Genomic DNA, 22,879 nt, shown 5'->3' with positions numbered 1-22,879 from the left:
AGTATTACTTCGTTCAGTTACCTGTACTACTAATGACTGCCTGGAGGGCCTGAGGGTGGTGCTGTTGCTAGCTGACTACCTGGAGGAATCTGAGGTGGTGCTGTTACTAATGACCTACCTGGAGAGGCCTGAGGGTGGTGCTGTTACTAATGACTATGTGTTACCTGGAGGGCCTGAGGGTAGTGCTATTTTGACGACTCTGGAGGGCCTGGGGGTGGTCCCCTTGTTACTAGAGCTACATGTATTTACCTGGAGGCCTGAGGGTGGTGCTGTTACTATTGACCACATGTATTTACCTGGAGGGCCTAGGGTGGTGCTATTCACTAATGACTACCTGGAGGACTGAGGTGTGGTGCTGTTCCTAATGACTACCTGGAGGGACCCAGGTGGTATATTACTAACTTAAGCCATGTAATTTTACCTGGAATGAGAATGGTATTATTTTTTAATGACTACATGTATTTACCTGGAGGGGCCTGTGGGTGGTGCTGGCCCTGTGACTACCCTGGAGGGCCTGAGGTGGTGCTGGACACTAGCTGACTTATCTGGAGGGCCTGAGGGTGGTGCTTTGTTACTAATGACTACCTGCGGGGCTAAAGTGTGCTTATTTTTAATGACTACATGTATTTACCTGGAGGGCCTGAGGGTGAGTGCTGTTGCTGACCTGGGAGGGCCTGAGGTGTGTGCTAATGACTACATGTATTTTACCTGGAGGTCCTGAGGGTGGTGCTGTTACTAATGACTACCTGGAGGGCCTGTGGGTGGTGCTGTTACTAGCTGACCTACCTGGAGGGCCTGAGGGTGGTGCTGTTATAATGACTACCTGGAGGGCCTGAGGGTGGTGCTGTTACTAATGACTACCTGGAGGGCCTGAGGGTAGGCGCTGTTACCCCAGCGGCCCATGTATTACCTGGAGGGCCTGAGGGTGGTGCTGTTACTAGACTACCTGGAGGGCCTGAGGGTGGCCTTGTTACTAATGACCACATGTATTTACCTGGAGGAATATGAGGGTGGTGCTGTTTACTATGACTACCTGGAGGGCCTGAGGGTGGTGCTGTTACCCTCTTGGTTCTACTTGGGGCTTCGTCTTTTCTAAACTTCTGGAAATGCAAATGCACTACGCTAAATGCTAATAGTATTAGTTAAAACTCAAAAGTTCATTAAAATACACATGCAGGGTATCAAATTAAAGCTACACTCGTTGTGAATCCAGGCAACAAGTCAGATTTTAAAATGCTTTTCGGCGACAGCATGAGAAGCTATTATCTGATAGCATGCACCAATACACTACAACACAAAAGCACAGCAGGAGACGTAAACAAAATAATTAGCATTCAGCGTTACACAAACCCCATGTAAAATAGAAAACAGTCATTACCTTTCACCATCTTCTTTGTTGGCATACTCTAGATGGCCCATAAACACTATTGGGTCTTTATTTCAATTAAATGCGGGCCATATAAAATAAGATAATAGTTATATGTAGACTGTGTGATAAGCGAAAAAAACAGGTTAAAAACGTAACGTCATTTTTAAAATTCAAAAGTCGACGATAAACTTTCACAAAACACTTCGAAATACGTTTGTAATGCAACTTTAGGTATTAGTAAGCGTTAATAAGCGATAAAAAATCATCCGTGGCGATGTAAAAATCATTAGCTGTCGTCTTGGAAAAAATTTCACGAAGAGCTCTTCCGGAATGATCTGGGCGGAACCCGGGTAAGTGGTGCCCTGTTCGGTTCAACCAAGTCCAAAAGATGATTCAATTCCACAAGACTCTAGGAACAACATAGAATGCTGTGGGGTTGAATGCTCGGTCTTATCTAATTCGGCTCACTGTTAACAATTGCTGGAAGTGGCGCAAGGATATTTATTTCCATTTTCTGTGATCAGGTTTTCCTGCGCTTTCCGATGTAACGTACGTTATGTAATAGCCACAGTCGTGATTTAACCAGTTTAAAAACGTCCGAGGTTTCCTATCCACACATTCTAACCATATGAACGTACTATATTCCTGGCATGAGTAGCAGGGCGCTGAAATGTTGCTTGCGATTTTAACAAATGTTCAAAAAGTAGAAGTAGAGGTAGGAGCAACTAGTTTACTAATGACTACATGTATTTACCTGGAGGTCTCTCACGAGGGTGGATGCTGTTACTTAATGACTACATGTATGTTGCCTGGAGGGCCTGAGGGTGGTGCTGTTACTAATGACTACCTGGAGGGCCTGAGAGTGGTGCTTTGTTACTAATGGCCACCTGTATTTACCTGAAGGGCCCTGAGGGGTGGTGCTGTTACTAGTAATGACTACCTGGAGGGCCTGAGGAGTTGGTGCTGTTACTAATGACTACCTGGAGGGCCCTGAGGGGGTGGTGCCATCATTACTAATGACTACCTGGAGGGCCTGAGGGTGGATGCTGTTACTAATGATGACTACCTGGAGGGCCTGAGGGTGGTGCTGTTACTAATGACTACCTGGAGGGCCTGAGGGTGGTGCTGTTACTAATAGGCCACATGTATTTACCTGGAGGGGCCTGAGGGTGGTGCTGTTACTGATGGCTACATGTATTTACCTGGAGGGCCTGAGGGTGGTGCTCTTACTAATGACTACCTGGGGGGCCTGAGGGTGGGTGCTGTTACTAATGCAGCTACCTGGGAGGAGCGGGGAGGGCACAGGGTGGTGCTGTTGCTAATGTGACTTCCTGGAGAGCACAGAGAGTGGTGCTGGCCCCCACTAATGACTACCTGTATTTACTACAGAAGGGCCTGAGGGTGGTGCTGTTACCTAATGACTACCTGGAGGGCCCTGAGGGTGAGATTGCTCTTACTAATGACTACCTGGAGGGCCTGGGGGTGGTGCTGTTAGCCTTCTTCTACATGAGTAGTTGTGCAGGTGTGAGACCTTTTCCCATCCAGGGGTGTGCAAGAAATCTCCATTGCTGTCTCAACAGGTTCTTCCAGTCTGAACTGCTTTCTCTCAGCTTGGCTGTTTTCTCCAACAGGTTCTCCCAGTCTGAACTGCTCTCTCGGCTTGGCTGTTTCTCGTACGAGTTCTTCCCAGTCTGAACTTGCTCATCTCAGCTTGGCTGTTTCTCAACAGGTTCTTCCCAGTCTGAACTGCTCTCTCAGCTTGGCTGTTTCTCAACCAGGATTTTCTTCCCAGTCTGAACTGCTCTCTCCCAGCTTGGCTGTTTCTCAACAGGTTCTTTACAGTCCTGAACTGCTGTCTCAGCTTGGCTGTTTCTCAGCAAGTTCTTCCCAGTCTGAACTGCTCTCTCAGCTTGGCTGTTTCTGCGAACAGGTTCTTCCCAGTCTGAACTGTTCTCTAAGCATGGCTGTTTCTCAACAGAGTTCTTCCCAGTCTGAACTGCTCTCTCAGCTTGGCTGTTTCTCCAACAGGTTCTTCCCAGTCTGAACTGCTCTCTCCCAGCCCGGCTGTTTACTCAACAGGATTCTTCCCAGTCTGAACACTCTATAAACACTCTGTTTTCTCAGGTTTCTTTGCAGTCTGAACTGTAATACTTGTCTGTTTCTCTCAACAGGTTCTTCCCAGTCTGAACTGCTCTCTCAGCTTAGGCTGTTTCTCAACAAGGTGCTTCCCAGTCTGAACTGCTCTCTCAGCTTGTCTCGTTTTCTCAACAGGTTCTTTCAGTCTGAGCTGCTCTACTCAGCTTTGTCTGTTTTCTCATGCTAGGTTCTTTCCAGTCTAAGGAACTGCTCTCTCTCATCTGGGCCGAGGCTCCACCTGGCAGGTGTGAACTCTAGCCCCGGTAGGAGGACTCTGACATTCACCGGCTTGTCTTCCATTGTCCGGATCACCGAACGTTGCTGAGCTCGAGCTGTAGTGCTGTAATAATGTGTTTGCATGTTGTTCCACTGACTTTGGAGGTTTCTGGGTATTTTTGAGTAGTAATCCACATCATCGTAGGTATTCTGTGTCGTTGTAATGGCTGGAGGTCCAAGCTCCTCTCTGGTTGGGTTAGACACGAGGGTCTCTCTTTGGTTGTTGTTGTGTGTATTGCAGACTGCACGTTTTGCTACGACATCTTCTATCCTGATTAGCCGTGTCTGGACTGAACAGAACACCTGGCTCATTACCTTACATTTTAGCCAGTCCCATGTGTGCTTCATGTGATTGTTATTCCTCTGTCAACATCTTCCTCGCATTTTCTGAGGAGCGACAAGTTCTGACCCTTTGAACAGCAAGGTCCAGTAGTGCCGTGAGTGTCTCTGACTTCCCCTGTTGAACTGTCTCCTGACTTCCTGTTGAACTGTCTCTGACTGGCCCCTCTCGAGTGTGCAGGCCCATCCTGTTGAGACTGTCTCTGTGACTTCCCCTCTCAGTGTGTCTGGTCATCCTGTTGAACTGTCTCTGTGACTTCCCCTCTCGTGTCTGGTCGTCCTGTTGAGCTGTCTCTGTGACCTTCCCCTCTGTGTGTCTGGTCATCCTGTTGAGACTGTCTCTGTGACTTCCCCCTCTCGTGTCTGGTCATCCTGTTGAACTGTCTCTGCATGACTTCCCTCTCAAGTGTCCACGGCCGCATCCCTCAATAAGCTGTCTCTGTGACATCCCCCTCTAGAGTGTCTGGTCTGTCCTGTGAGACTGTCTCTGTGACTTCCCCTCCCCCTGGCCATCCCCTGTTGAACTGTCTCTGTGACTTCCCCTCTGCGTGTCTGGCCATCCAGGTGAACTGTCTCTGTGACTTCCCCTCCCCCTGGTCATCCTGTTGAACTATCTCATGACTTCCCCTCTCGTGTCTGTGTCATCCTGTTGAACTGTCTCTGTGACTTTCCACCTCTACGTCGTCTGGTCATCCTGTTGAACTGTCTCCTGTGACACTTTCCCTCTCGTGTCTGGTCATCCTGTTGAGACTGTCCTCTGTAACTTCCCCTCTCGTGTCTGGTCATCCCGTTGAACTGTCTCTGTGACTTCCCCTCTCGTGTCTGGCCATCCCGTTGAGACTGTCTCTGTGACCTCCCTCGTGTCTGGCTTCATCCCGTTGAGACTCGCCTCTGTGACTTCCCCTCTACCGTGTCCTGGCCACATCCCGTTGAGAACTGTCTCTGTGACACCACCCTCTCGTGTCTGGTCATCCCGTTGGACTGCACATCTGTGACTTCCCCTCCTGGGCGTGTCTGGCCATCCCCGTTGAGCTGTCTCTGTGACTTCCCCTCTCGTGTCTGGCCGTCCCGTTGAGACTGTCTCTGTGACTTCCCCTACTCGTGTCTGGCCATCCCGTTGAGCCTGTGTCTCTGTGAGCTTCCCCTCTCGTGTCTGTTGTCCAGTCCCATTGAACTGTCCTCTGTGACTTTACCTCTCGATACGGTCTCTGGTCGAACCTGTATAGCGACTGTCTCTCTCACTTCCCTCGTGTCTGGTCGTCCCTATTGAAACTGTCTCTGTGACTTTACCCCTCGTGTCTATACCCAGCCATCCTGTTGAACTGTCTTGACTCTTTCATCTCCTTCATGTTGCACAGTTTCATCTTCAGAAACAGGAAGTTGGAATCATGCGAAAAGTTTCTACATCCAGCAATTTCTCATACTGTCTGTCTCCCTTCAGGTGAAATGGTTCTCTGTCTGTTCCTTCAGGTATGGTTCTCTGTCACATGTGTTCCTTCAAGGTATGGTTCTCTGTCTGTTTCCTTCAGGGTATGAGGTTCATGTCTGTTCAGCTCCAGGTACCATGGTTCCACCTGTCTGTTCCTTTCAGGTATGGTTCTCCTCGTCTGTTCCGTCAGAGTCACGGTTCTCTCTCTGTTCCTTCAGATACGGTACTCTGTCCTGCCAATTTCTTTCAGGTACATGGTTCTTTCCTCTCGGCAGACCTGTCTGATGACCTGTCTCCATAGCTCTATATAACATACTGATGACCTGTCTCCATAGCTCTATATAACAGACTGATGACCTGTCTCCATAGCTCTATATAACAGACTGATGACCTGTCTCCATAGCTCTATATAACAGACTGATGACCTGTCTCCATAGCTCTATATAACAGACTGATGACCTGTCTCCAACAGACTGATGACCTGTCTCCATAGCTCTATATAACAGACTGATGACCTGTCTCCATAGCTCTATATAACAGATACTGATGACCTGTCTCCATAGCTCTATATAACAGACTGATGACCTGTCTCCATAGCTCTATATAGACTGATGACCTGTCTCCATAGCTCTATATAACAGACTGATGACCTGTCTCCATAGCTCTATATAACAGACTGATGACCTGTCTCCATAGCTCTATATAACAGACTGATGACCTGTCTCCATAGCTCTATATAACAGACTGATGACCTGTCTCCATAGCTCTATATAACAGACTGATGACCTGTCTCCATAGCTCTATATAACAGACTGATGACCTGTCTCCATAGCTCTATATAACAGACTGATGACCTGTCTCCATAGCTCTATATAACAGACTGATGACCTGTCTCCATAGCTCTATATAACAGACTGATGACCTGTCTCCATAGCTCTATATAACAGACTGATGACCTGTCTCCATAGCTCTATATAACAGACTGATGACCTGTCTCCATGACCTGTCTCCATAGCTCTATATAACAGACTGACCTGTCTGACCTGCTCTATATAACAGACTGATGACCTGTCTCCATAGCTCTATATAACAGACTGATGACCTGTCTCCATAGCTCTATATAACAGACTGATGACCTGTCTCCATAGCTCTATATAACAGACTGATGACCTGTCTCCATAGCTCTATATAACAGACTGATGACCTGTCTCCATAGCTCTATATAACAGACTGATGACCTGTCTCCATAGCTCTATATAACAGACTGATGACCTGTCTCCTGATGACCTGTCTCCATAGCTCTATATAACAGACTGATGACCTGTCTCCATAGCTCTATATAACAGACTGTGACCTGTCTCCATAGCTCTATATAACAGACTGATGACCTGTCTCCATAGCTCTATATAACAGACTGATGACTCTGTCTCCCATAGCTCTATATAACAGACTGATGACCTGTCTCCATAGCTCTATATAACAGACTGATGACCTGTCTCCATAGCTCTATATAACAGACTGATGACCTGTCTCCATAGCTCTATATAACAGACTGATGACCTGTCTCCATAGCTCTATATAACAGACTGATGACCTGTCTCCATAGCTCTATATAACAGACTGATGACCTGTCTCCATAGCTCTATATAACAGACTGATGACCTGTCTCCATAGCTCTATATAACAGACTGATGACCTGTCTCCATGACCTGTCTCTAGCTCTATATAACAGACTGATGACCTGTCTCCATAGCTCTATATAACAGACTGATGACCTGTCTCCATAGCTCTATATAACAGACTGATGACCTGTCTCCATAGCTCTATATAACAGACTGATGACCTGTCTCCATAGCTCTATATAACAGACTGATGACCTGTCTCCATAGCTCTATATAACAGACTGATGACCTGTCTCCATAGCTCCATAGCTCTATAAACAGACTGATGACCTGTCTCCATAGCTCTATATAACAGACTGATGACCTGTCTCCATAGCTCTATATAACAGACTGATGACCTGTCTCCATAGCTCTATATAACAGACTGATGACCTGTCTCCATAGCTCTATATAACAGACTGATGACCTGTCTCCATAGCTCTATATAACAGACTGATGACCTGTCTCCATAGCTCTATATAACAGACTGATGACCTGTCTCCTCCCTGTCTCCATAGCTCTATATAACAGACTGATGACCTGTCTCCATAGCTCTATATAACAGACCTGTCTCCATAGCTCTATATAACAGACTGATGACCTGTCTCCATAGCTCTATATAACAGACTGATGACCTGTCTCCATAGCTCTATATAACAGACTGATGACCTGTCTCCATAGCTCTATATAACAGACTGATGACCTGTCTCCATAGCTCTATATAACAGACTGATGACCTGTCTCCATAGCTCTATATAACAGACTGATGACCTGTCTCCATAGCTCTATATAACAGACTGATGACCTGCTCTGATGACCTGTCTCCATATAACAGACTATATAACAGACTCCTGATGACCTGTCTCCATAGCTCTATATAACAGACTGATGACCTGTCTCCATAGCTCTATATAACAGACTGATGACCTGTCTCCATAGCTCTATAACAGACTGATGACCTGTCTCCATATCTCCCTATAACAGACTGATGACCTGTCTCCATAGCTCTATAAACAGACTGACCTGTCTCCCATAGCTCTATATAACAGACTGATGACCTGTCTCCATAGCTCTATATAACAGACTGATGACCTGTCTCCATAGCTCTATATAACAGACTGATGACCTGTCTCCATAGCTCTATATAACAGACTGTTGACCTGTCTCCATAGCTCTATATAACAGACTGATGACCTGTCTCCTGAGCCTCTCCATAGCTCTATATAACAGACTGATGACCTGTCTCCTGATGACCTGTCTCCATAGCTCTATATAACAGACTGATGACCTGTCTCCATAGCTCTATATAACAGACTGATGACCTGTCTCCATAGCTCTATATAACAGACTGATGACCTGTCTCCATAGCTCTATATAACAGACTGATGACCTGTCTCCTGATGACCTGTCTCCTGATGACCTGTCTCCATAGCTCTATATAACAGACTGATGACCTGTCTCCATAGCTCTATATAACAGACTGATGACCTGTCTCCATAGCTCTATATAACAGACTGATGACCTGTCTCCATAGCTCTATATAACAGACTGATGACCTGTCTCCATAGCTCTATATAACAGACTGATGACCTGTCTCCATAGCTCTATATAACAGACTGATGACCTGTCTCCATAGCTCTATATAACAGACCTGTCTCCATAGCTCTATATAACAGACTGATGACCTGTCTCCATAGCTCTATATAACAGACTGATGACCTGTCTCCATATAACAGACTGATGACCTCTCCATAGCTCTATAACAGACTGATGACCTGTCTCCATAGCTCTATATAACAGACTGATGACCTGTCTCCATAGCTCTATATAACAGACTGATGACCTGTCTCCATAGCTCTATATAACAGACTGATGACCTGTCTCCATAGCTCTATATAACAGACTGATGACCTGTCTCCATAGCTCTATATAACAGACTGATGACCTGTCTCCATAGCTCTATATAACAGACTGATGACCTGTCTCCATAGCTCTATATAACAGACTGATGACCTGTCTCCTGATGACCTGTCTCCATAGCTCTATATAACAGACTGATGACCTGTCTCCATAGCTCTATATAACAGACTGATGACCTGTCTCCATGACCTGTCTCCAGCTCTATATAACAGACTGATGACCTGTCTCCATAGCTCTATATAACAGACTGATGACCTGTCTCCATAGCTCTATATAACAGACTGATGACCTGTCTCCATGAGCTCTCCATAGCTCTATATAACAGACTGATGACCTGTCTCCATAGCTCTATATAACAGACTGATGACCTGTCTCCATAGCTCTATATAACAGACTGATGACCTGTCTCCATAGCTCTATATAACAGACTGATGACCTGTCTCCATAGCTCTATAAAACAGACTGATGACCTGTCTCCATAGCTCTATATAACAGACTGATGACCTGTCTCCATAGCTCTATATAACAGACTGATGACCTGTCTCCATAGCTCTATATAACAGACTGATGACCTGTCTCCATAGCTCTATATAACAGACTGATGACCTGTCTCCTGATGACCTGTCTCCATAGCTCTATATAACAGACTGATGACCTGTCTCCATAGCTCTATATAACAGACTGATGACCTGTCTCCATAGCTCTATATAACAGACTGATGACCTGTCTCCATAGCTCTATATAACAGACTGATGACCTGTCTCCATAGCTCTATATAACAGACTGATGACCTGTCTCCATAGCTCTATATAACAGACTGATGACCTGTCTCCATAGCTCTATATAACAGACTGATGACCTGTCTCTGTCTCCATAGCTCTATATAACAGACTGATGACCTGTCTCCTGATGACCTCTCCATAGCTCTATATAACAGACTGATGACCTGTCTCCATAGCTCTATATAACAGACTGATGACCTGTCTCCATGACCTGCTCCATATATAACAGACTGATGACCTGTCTCCTGATGACCTGTCTCCATAGCTCTATATAACAGACTGATGACCTGTCTCCATAGCTCTATATAACAGACTGATGACCTGTCTCCATAGCTCTATATAACAGACTGATGACCTGTCTCCATAGCTCTATATAACAGACTGATGACCTGTCTCCATAGCTCTATATAACAGACTGATGACCTGTCTCCATAGCTCTATATAACAGACTGATGACCTGTCTCCATAGCTCTATATAACAGACTGATGACCTGTCTCATAGCTCTATATAACAGACTGATGACCTGTCTCCATAGCTCTATATAACAGACTGATGACCTGTCTCCATAGCTCTATATAACAACTGAGACCTGTCTCCATGACCCTGTCTCCATAGCTCTATATAACAGACTGATGACCTGTCTCCATAGCTCTATATAACAGACTGTTGACCTGTCTCCATAGCTCTATATAACAGACTGATGACCTGTCTCCATAGCTCTATATAACAGACTGATGACCTGTCTCCATAGCTCTATATAACAGACTGATGACCTGTCTCCATAGCTCTATATAACAGACTGATGACCTGTCTCCATAGCTCTATATAACAGACTGATGACCTGTCTCCCTGTCTCCATAGCTCTATATAACAGACTGATGACCTGTCTCCATAGCTCTATATAACAGACTGATGACCTGTCTCCATAGCTCTATATAACAGACTGATGACCTGTCTCCATAGCTCTATATAACAGACTGATGACCTGTCTCCATAGCTCTATATAACAGACTGATGACCTGTCTCCATAGCTCTATATAACAGACTGATGACCTGTCTCCATAGCTCTATATAACAGACTGATGACCTGTCTCCATAGCTCTATATAACAGACTGATGACCTGTCTCCATAGCTCTATATAACAGACTGATGACCTGTCTCCATAGCTCTATATAACAGACTGATGACCTGTCTCCATAGCTCTATATAACAGACTGATGACCTGTCTCCATAGCTGATGACCTGTCTCCATATAACAGACTGATGACCTGTCTCCATAGCTCTATATAACAGACTGATGACCTGTCTCCATAGCTCTATATAACAGACTGATGACCTGTCTCCATAGCTCTATATAACAGACTGATGACCTGTCTCCATAGCTCTATATAACAGACTGATGACCTGTCTCCATAGCTCTATATAACAGACTGATGACCTGTCTCCTGATGACCTGTCTCCATAGCTCTATATAACAGACTGATGACCTGTCTCCATAGCTCTATATAACAGACTGTTGACCTGTCTCCATAGCTCTATATAACAGACTGATGACCTGTCTCCATAGCTCTATATAACAGACTGATGACCTGTCTCCATAGCTCTATATAACAGACTGATGACCTGTCTCCATAGCTCTATATAACAGACTGATGACCTGTCTCCATAGCTCTATATAACAGACTGATGACCTGTCTCCATAGCTCTATATAACAGACTGATGACCTGTCTCCATAGCTCTATATAACAGACTGATGACCTGTCTCCATAGCTCTATATAACATACTGATGACCTGTCTCCATAGCTCTATATAACAGACTGATGACCTGTCTCCTGATGACCTGTCTCCATAGCTCTATATAACAGACTGATGACCTATCTCCATAGCTCTATATAACAGACTGTTGACCTGTCTCCATAGCTCTATATAACAGACTGATGACCTGTCTCCATAGCTCTATATAACAGACTGATGACCTGTCTCCATAGCTCTATATAACAGACTGATGACCTGTCTCCATAGCTCTATATAACAGACTGATGACCTGTCTCCATAGCTCTATATAACAGACTGATGACCTGTCTCCTGATGACCTGTCTCCATAGCTCTATATAACAGACTGATGACCTGTCTCCATAGCTCTATATAACAGACTGATGACCTCTCTCCATAGCTCTATATAACAGACTGATGACCTGTCTCCATAGCTCTATATAACAGACTGATGACCTGTCTCCATAGCTCTATATAACAGACTGATGACCTGTCTCCATAGCTCTATATAACAGACTGATGACCTGTCTCCATAGCTCTATATAACAGACTGATGACCTGTCTCCTGATGACCTGTCTCCATAGCTCTATATAACAGACTGATGACCTGTCTCCATAGCTCTATATAACAGAATGATGACCTGTCTCCTGATGACCTGTCTCCATAGCTCTATATAACAGACTGATGACCTGTCTCCATAGCTCTATATAACAGACTGATGACCTGTCTCCATAGCTCTATATAACAGACTGATGACCTGTCTCCATAGCTCTATATAACAGACTGATGACCTGTCTCCATAGCTCTATATAACAGACTGATGACCTGTCTCCTTATGACCTGTCTCCATAGCTCTATATAACATACTGATGACCTGTCTCCATAGCTCTATATAACAGACTGATGACCTGTCTCCATAGCTCTATATAACAGACTGATGACCTGTCTCCATAGCTCTATATAACAGACTGATGACCTGTCTCCATAGCTCTATATAACAGACTGATGACCTGTCTCCATAGCTCTATATAACAGACTGTTGACCTGTCTCCATAACTCTATATAACAGACTGATGACCTGTCTCCTGATGACCTGTCTCCATAGCTCTATATAACAGACTGATGACCTGTCTCCTGATGACCTGTCTCCATAGCTCTATATAACAGACTGATGACCTGTCTCCATAGCTCTATATAACAGACTGATGACCTGTCTCCATAGCTCTATATAACAGACTGATGACCTGTCTCCATAGCTCTATATAACAGACTGATGACCTGTCTCCATAGCTCTATATAACAGACTGATGACCTGTCTCCATAGCTCTATATAACATACTGATGACCTGTCTCCATAGCTCTATATAACAGACTGATGACCTGTCTCCTGATGACCTGTCTCCATAGCTCTATATAACAGACTGATGACCTGTCTCCATAGCTCTATATAACAGACTGTTGACCTGTCTCCATAGCTCTATATAACAGACTGATGACCTGTCTCCTGATGACCTGTCTCCATAGCTCTATATAACAGACTGATGACCTGTCTCCTGATGACCTGTCTCCATAGCTCTATATAACAGACTGATGACCTGTCTCCATAACTCTATATAACAGACTGATGACCTGTCTCCATAGCTCTATATAACAGACTGATGACCTGTCTCCATAGCTCTATATAACAGACTGATGACCTGTCTCCATAGCTCTATATAACAGACTGATGACCTGTCTCCATAGCTCTATATAACAGACTGATGACCTGTCTCCATAGCTCTATATAACAGACTGATGACCTGTCTCCATAGCTCTATATAACAGACTGATGACCTGTCTCCATAGCTCTATATAACATACTGATGACCTGTCTCCATAGCTCTATATAACAGACTGATGACCTGTCTCCTGATGACCTGTCTCCATAGCTCTATATAACAGACTGATGACCTGTCTCCATAGCTCTATATAACAGACTGTTGACCTGTCTCCATAGCTCTATATAACAGACTGATGACCTGTCTCCATAGCTCTATATAACAGACTGATGACCTGTCTCCATAGCTCTATATAACAGACTGATGACCTGTCTCCATAGCTCTATATAACAGACTGATGACCTGTCTCCATAGCTCTATATAACAGACTGATGACCTGTCTCCTGATGACCTGTCTCCATAGCTCTATATAACAGACTGATGACCTGTCTCCATAGCTCTATATAACAGACTGATGACCTGTCTCCATAGCTCTATATAACAGACTGATGACCTGTCTCCATAGCTCTATATAACAGACTGATGACCTGTCTCCATAGCTCTATATAACAGACTGATGACCTGTCTCCATAGCTCTATATAACAGACTGATGACCTGTCTCCATAGCTCTATATAACAGACTGATGACCTGTCTCCATAGCTCTATATAACAGACTGATGACCTGTCTCCATAGCTCTATATAACAGACTGATGACCTGTCTCCATAGCTCTATATAACAGACTGATGACCTGTCTCCATAGCTCTATATAACAGACTGTTGACCTGTCTCCATAGCTCTATATAACAGACTGATGACCTGTCTCCATAGCTCTATATAACAGACTGATGACCTGTCTCCATAGCTCTATATAACAGACTGATGACCTGTCTCCATAGCTCTATATAACAGACTGATGACCTGTCTCCATAGCTCTATATAACAGACTGATGACCTGTCTCCATAGCTCTATATAACAGACTGATGACCTGTCTCCATAGCTCTATATAACAGACTGATGACCTGTCTCCATAGCTCTATATAACAGACTGATGACCTGTCTCCATAGCTCTATATAACAGACTGTTGACCTGTCTCCATAGCTCTATATAACAGACTGATGACCTGTCTCCATAGCTCTATATAACAGACTGATGACCTGTCTCCATAGCTCTATATAACAGACTGATGACCTGTCTCCATAGCTCTATATAACAGACTGATGACCTGTCTCCATAGCTCTATATAACAGACTGATGACCTGTCTCCATAGCTCTATATAACAGACTGATGACCTGTCTCCATAGCTCTATATAACAGACTGATGACCTGTCTCCATAGCTCTATATAACAGACTGTTGACCTGTCTCCATAGCTCTATATAACAGACTGATGACCTGTCTCCTGATGACCTGTCTCCATAGCTCTATATAACAGACTGATGACCTGTCTCCTGGTGACCTGTCTCCATAGCTCTATATAACAGACTGATGACCTGTCTCCATAGCTCTATATAACAGACTGATGACCTGTCTCCTGATGACCTGTCTCCATAGCTCTATATAACAGACTGATGACCTGTCTCCTGGTGACCTGTCTCCATAGCTCTATATAACAGACTGATGACCTGTCTCCATAGCTCTATATAACAGACTGATGACCTGTCTCCATAGCTCTATATAACAGACTGATGACCTGTCTCCATTACTCTATAGTAACAAATGTCTCTACCACAGGTCACCAAGGAAACAGTAACACTACCTATAATGTCTCTACCACAGGTTACCAAGGAAACAGTACCACTACCTATGTCTCTACCACAGGTTACCAAGGAAACAGTAACACTACCTATAATGTCTCTACCACAGATCACCAAGGAAACAGTGACACTACCTATAATGTCTCTACCACAGGTTACCAAGGAAACAGTAACACTACCTATAATGTCTCTACCACAGGTCACCAAGGAAACAGTAACACTACCTATAATGTCTCTACCACAGGTCACCAAGGAAACAGTAACACTACCTATAATGTCTCTACCACAGGTTACCAAGGAAACAGTAACACTTCCTAGAATGTCTCTACCACAGGTCACCAAGGAAACAGTAACACTACCTATAATGTCTCTAACACAGGTTACCAAGGAAACAGTGACACTACCTAGTAACATTCAATAATGTTAAATATTACACTGGAGTCACATTCTCACACAATGATGTCATAGTTTATTAAAACAAGAAATAATCAATACATGGAAAATACCATTCAACTGTATATACATGATCAATATATAAGATACAGTTGGGTCTGGAATTATAGACACCCTTGATAAAGATAATAATTACTGTATAGAATACATCAATATATAAGATACAGTTGGTCTGGAATTATAGACACCCTTGATAAAGATAATGACTGTATATACATGATCAATATATAAGATACAGTGGGGTCTGGAATTATAGACACCCTTGATAAAGATAATAATGACTGTATATACATGATCAATATATAATATAGAGTGGGGTCTGGAATTATAGACACCCTTGATAAAGATAATGACTGTATAAATAAATAATTTAAATACTGAGCTCTATCATCTGCTCAACAACATGTCAATTATATTATTTTATATTAATACGATCGATCTGATTCAAATATTTAGTTTAACAAGTAGTATTTATTTTCTAAATGATTGACCCCCCTAAAGAGTAATAAACTAGTCAGAAGGTCAGTATCTATATTCATAGTAATGACATCATCACACTCCTGTAGATTCAGGGCTGTCAATCATTTTTGACCCCTAACCTTTTACAACAAAAATCATTTCACAAAAATATATTTCTCTGAGCAATTGTATTAGTTTAAAATATTATAATTTACAATTTATTTTGAGCATACAATAGGTCAGTACTTTATTTATTTATTTAATATAGTCATGATCCTCAGCAAGGGTGTCAATAATTTGACCCCTCTGTATATAATCAAGGTGACACTAAACAAGTAGAGCAACATTAAACACTTAAACAAGTCAAATAAAAAACTGGCACATTGACATGAAGCTACAATATACAATATAAACATTTCAACAAATGGTTGTATCAGTCTTGTTCACAGAAGCTGACAGGTTGAAGCTACGATGGAAGGAGGTTTTCACTCATAAGCCCTTAAGACATTAGTCCTGTGGTCTGGTTGATATACCTGATGATCAGGTACTGGACATAAGAGAGTCTGTAACAGGAGACATTAGTCCTGTGGTTCATATACCATTCAATTCAACTCTATCCTGTTCTGGTGATATACCTGGATCAGGTACTGGATAAGAGAGTCTGTAACAGGAGACATTAGTCCTGTGGTCTGGTTGACCTGATTCAGGTACTGGACATATGAGAGTCTGGGAACATTAGTCCATCATTCCATTCATAGAATAACCAGGAAATGGATATAAAATGGATATAAACCCATAACACAGACATGGGTAGTGAAACTTCAAAAAGTAAAGAACTAACTACTGGAAGTGGATTATAGAGAACTGACTAACACGTTTATCAGATAACTTTGTCTTACCAAGATTCATATCACTCAGTTATATACTCAGAAACTCAGCTTTGTTAGGTGGGACAGGTCTCTATAGAAAGGTATAGTCTCTCTATAGTAACCCAGCTCTATAGTTATAGTCTCTCTATAGTAACCCAGCTCTATAGTTATAGTCTCTATAGTAACCCTATAGCATATAGTTATAGTCTCTCTATAGTAACCCTATAGCATATAGTTATAGTCTCTCTATAGTTATAGTCTCTCTATAGTTATAGTCTCTCTATAGTAACCCTATAGCATATAGTTATTGTCTCTCTATAGTAACCCTATAGCATATAGTTATAGTCTCTCTATAGTTATAGTCTCTCTATAGTAACCCTATAGCATATAGTTATAGTCTCTCTATAGTTATAGTCTCTCTATAGTAACCCTATAGCTCTATAGTTATTGTCTCTCTATAGTAACCCTATAGCATATAGTTATAGTCTCTCTATAGTTATAGTCTCTCTATAGTAACCCTATAGCTCTATAGTTATTGTCTCTCTATAGTAACCCTATAGCATAGAGTTATTGTCTGTAGTAACTCTTCCTCCCCTCTCCATCTCATCCAGATCATCATTCTGTGGTCCAGGACCCAGTAAAGGCCTCTTCTCAGGTAAAGACCCTGAACCAGGAACAGACTTCCTCCCTGGTAAAGACTTCATCTCCATCCCTTCAGTTGTCTCAGACTCTATTAAAGATAGAAAGGAACAACATCAGAATAACCTCACCAGACAGAGAGACAGAGAGAGAGAGATAATAAACTGACCAGACAGAGAGAGAGAGATAATAAACTGACCAGACAGAGAGAGAGAGAGATAATAAACTGACCAGACAGAGAGATATAATAAACTGACCAGACAGAGAGACCAGACAGAGAGAGAGAGATATAATAAACTGACCAGAGAGATATAATAAACTGACCAGACAGAGAGAGATATAATAAACTGACCAGACAGAGAGAGAGATATAATAAACTGACCAGACAGAGAGATATAATAAACTGACCAGACAGAGAGATATAATAAACTGACCAGACAGAGAGAGATATAATAAACTGACCAGACAGAGAGATATAATAAACTGACCAGACAGAGAGATATAATAAACTGACCAGACAGAGAGAGAGAGAGATATAATAAACTGACCAGACAGAGAGATATAATAAACTGACCAGACAGAGAGATATAATAAACTGACCAGACAGAGAGATATAATAAACTGACCAGACAGAGAGAGATATAATAAACTGACCAGACAGAGAGAGAGAGATATAATAAACTGACCAGACAGAGAGATATAATAAACTGACCAGACAGAGAGATATAATAAACTGACCAGACAGAGAGATATAATAAACTGACCAGACAGAGAGAGAGAGATATAATAAACTGACCAGACAGAGAGATATAATAAACTGACCAGACAGAGAGATATAATAAACTGACCAGACAGAGAGATATAATAAACTGACCAGACAGAGAGATATAATAAACTGACCAGACAGAGAGATATAATAAACTGACCAGACAGAGAGATATAATAAACTGACCAGACAGAGAGATATAATAAACTGACCAGACAGAGATATAATAAACTGACCAGACAGAGAGATATAATAAACTGACCAGACAGAGAGAGATATAATAAACTGACCAGACAGAGAGATATAATAAACTGACCAGACAGAGAGATATAATAAACTGACCAGACAGAGAGATATAATAAACTGACCAGACAGAGAGATAATAAACTGACCAGACAGAGAGAGATATAATAAACTGACCAGACAGAGAGATATAATAAACTGACCAGACAGAGATATAGACAGAGAGATATAATAAACTGACCAGACAGAGAGATATAATAAACTGACAGACAGAGAGATATAATAAACTGAACTGACCAGACAGAGAGATATAATAAACTGACCAGACAGAGAGATATAATAAACTGACCAGACAGAGAGATATAATAAACTGACCAGACAGAGAGATATAATAAACTGACCAGACAGAGAGAGAGATATAATAAACTGACCAGACAGAGAGATATAATAAACTGACCAGACAGAGAGATATAATAAACTGACCAGACAGAGAGAGATATAATAAACTGACCAGACAGAGAGATATAATAAACTGACCAGACAGAGAGAGATATAATAAACTGACCAGACAGAGAGATATAATAAACTGACCAGACAGAGAGATATAATAAACTGACCAGACAGAGAGATATAATAAACTGACCAGACAGAGAGATATAATAAACTGACCAGACAGAGAGATATAATAAACTGACCAGACAGAGAGAGATATAATAAACTGACCAGACAGAGAGATATAATAAACTGACCAGACAGAGAGATATAATAAACTGACCAGAGAGAGAGAGATATAATAAACTGACCAGACAGAGAGATATAATAAAAACTGACCAGACAGAGAGATATAATAAACTGACCAGACAGAGAGAGATATAATAAACTGACCAGACAGAGAGAATAAACTATAAATAAACTGACCAGACAGAGAGATATAATAAACTGACCAGACAGAGAGATATAATAAACTGACCAGACAGAGAGATATAATAAACTGACCAGACAGAGAGATATAATAAACTGACCAGACAGAGAGAGAGATATAATAAACTGACCAGACAGAGAGATATAATAAACTGACCAGACAGAGAGATATAATAAACTGACCAGACAGAGAGATATAATAAACTGACCAGACAGAGAGATATAAATAAACTGACCAGACAGAGAGATATAATAAACTGACCAGACAGAGAGATATATAATAAACTGACCAGACCAGACAGAGAGAGATATAATAAACTGACCAGACAGAGAGATATAATAAACTGACCAGACAGAGAGATATAATAAACTGACCAGACAGAGAGATATAATAAACTGACCAGACAGAGAGATATAATAAACTGACCAGACAGAGAGATATAATAAACTGACCAGACAGAGAGAGATATAATAAACTGACCAGACAGAGAGAGAGAGATAATAAACTGACCAGACAGAGAGATATAATAAACTGACCAGACAGAGAGATATAATAAACTGACCAGACAGAGAGATATAATAAACTGACCAGACAGAGAGATATAATAAACTGACCAGACAGAGAGATATAATAAACTGACCAGACAGAGAGATATAATAAACTGACCAGACAGAGAGAGAGATAATAAACTGACCAGACAGAGAGAGATATAATAAACTGACCAGACAGAGAGATATAATAAACTGACCAGACAGAGAGATATAATAAACTGACCAGACAGAGAGAGATATAATAAACTGACCAGACAGAGAGATATAATAAACTGACCAGACAGAGAGATATAATAAACTGACCAGACAGAGAGATATAATAAACTGACCAGACAGAGATATAATATAATAAACTGACCAGACAGAGAGAGATATAATAAACTGACCAGACAGAGAGACCAGACAGATATAATAAACTGACCAGACAGAGAGATATAATAAACTGACCAGACAGAGAGATATAATAAACTGACCAGACAGAGAGATATAATAAACTGACCAGACAGAGAGATATAATAAACTGACCAGACAGAGAGATATAATAAACTGACCAGACAGAGAGATATAATAAACTGACCAGACAGAGAGATATAATAAACTGACCAGACAGAGAGATATAATAAACTGACCAGACAGAGAGACCAGACAGAGAGATATAATAAACTGACCAGACAGAGAGATATAATAAACTGACCAGACAGAGAGATATAATAAACTGACCAGACAGAGAGAGATATAATAAACTGACCAGACAGAGAGAGACAGAGAGATATAATAAACTGACCAGACAGAGAGATATAATAAACTGACCAGACAGAGAGATATAATAAACTGACCAGACAGAGAGAGATATATAATAAACTGACCAGACAGAGAGACCAGACAGAGAGATATAATAAACTGACCAGACAGAGAGATATATAATAAACTGACCAGACAGAGAGAGATATAATAAACTGACCAGACAGAGAGATATAATAAACTGACCAGACAGAGAGATATAAGACAAACTGACCAGACAGAGAGATATAATAAACTGACCAGACAGAGAGATATAATAAACTGACCAGACAGAGAGATATAATAAACTGACCAGACAGAGAGATATATAATAAACTGACCAGACAGACAGAGACAGAGATATAATAAACTGACCAGACAGAGAGATAATAATAAACTGACCAGACAGAGAGATATAATAAACTGACCAGACAGAGATATAATAAACTGACCAGACAGAGAGATATAATAAACTGACCAGACAGAGAGATATAATAAACTGACCAGACAGAGAGATATAATAAACTGACCAGACAGAGAGAGAGATATAATAAACTGACCAGACAGAGAGATATAATAAACTGACCAGACAGAGAGAGATATAATAAACTGACCAGACAGAGAGATATAATAAACTGACCAGACAGAGAGATATAATAAACTGACCAGACAGAGAGATATAATAAACTGACCAGACAGAGAGAGATAAATAAACTGACCAGACAGAGAGATATAATAAACTGACCAGACAGAGAGATATAATAAACTGACCAGACAGAGAGATATAATAAACTGACCAGACAGAGAGAGATATAATAAACTGACCAGACAGAGAGATATAATAAACTGACCAGACAGAGAGATATATAATAAACTGACCAGACAGAGAGAGAGATATAATAAACTGACCAGACAGAGAGATATAATAAACTGACCAGACAGAGAGATATAATAAACTGACCAGACAGAGAGATATAATAAACTGACCAGACAGAGAGATATAAATAAACTGACCAGACAGAGAGATATAATAAACTGACCAGACAGAGAGATATAATAAACTGACCAGACAGAGAGATATAATAAACTGACCAGACAGAGAGATATAATAAACTGACCAGACAGAGAGATATAATAAACTGACCAGACAGAGAGATATAATAAACTGACCAGACAGAGAGATATAATGACTGACCAGACAGAGAGATATAATAAACTGACCAGACAGAGAGATATAATAAACTGACCAGACAGAGAGAGAGAGATAATAAACTGACCAGACAGAGAGATATAATAAACCAGACAGAGAGATGACCAGACAGAGAGATATAATAAACTGACCAGACAGAGAGAGATATAATAAACTGACCAGACAGAGAGATATAATAAACTGACCAGACAGAGAGAGATATAATAAACTGACCAGACAGAGAGATATATAAACTGACCAGACAGAGAGAGAGATATAATAAACTGACCAGACAGAGACCAGACAGAGATATAATAAACTGACCAGACAGAGAGATATAATAAACTGACCAGACAGAGAGATATAATAAACTGACCAGACAGAGAGATATAATAAACTGACCAGACAGAGAGATATAATAAACTGACCAGACAGAGAGAGATATAATAAACTGACCAGACAGAGAGATATAATAAACTGACCAGACAGAGAGATATAATAAACTGACCAGACAGAGAGATATAATAAACTGACCAGACAGAGAGATATAATAAACTGACCAGACAGAGAGATATAATAAACTGACCAGACAGAGAGATATAATAAAAACTGACCAGACAGAGATATAATAAACTGACCAGACAGAGAGATATAATAAACTGACCAGACAGAGAGATATAATAAACTGACCAGACAGAGAGATATAATAAACTGACCAGACAGAGAGAGATATAATAAACTGACCAGACAGAGAGAGATATAATAAACTGACCAGACAGAGAGATATAATAAACTGACCAG

At 41.5% G+C, this 22,879-nt stretch overlaps 1 long non-coding RNA gene across 1 annotated transcript in view; it reads right to left on the bottom strand.

Moving 5' to 3' along the window:
- Positions 1-16,904: 16,904 nt before the first annotated feature.
- Positions 16,905-22,879, bottom strand: part of LOC135567420 (uncharacterized) — a 32,676-nt gene continuing 26,701 nt past the window's right edge. The window contains exon 5 of the long non-coding RNA XR_010462348.1: positions 16,905-17,718. This is a non-coding gene — a long non-coding RNA (uncharacterized LOC135567420). The remainder of the gene's footprint in view (positions 17,719-22,879) is intronic.

The sequence above is a fragment of the Oncorhynchus nerka genome, unplaced genomic scaffold, assembly GCF_034236695.1.
Source record: "Oncorhynchus nerka isolate Pitt River unplaced genomic scaffold, Oner_Uvic_2.0 unplaced_scaffold_2076, whole genome shotgun sequence".
Lineage (NCBI taxonomy): Eukaryota > Metazoa > Chordata > Actinopteri > Salmoniformes > Salmonidae > Oncorhynchus > Oncorhynchus nerka.
This window is presented reverse-complemented; position numbering and strand designations above follow the sequence as displayed.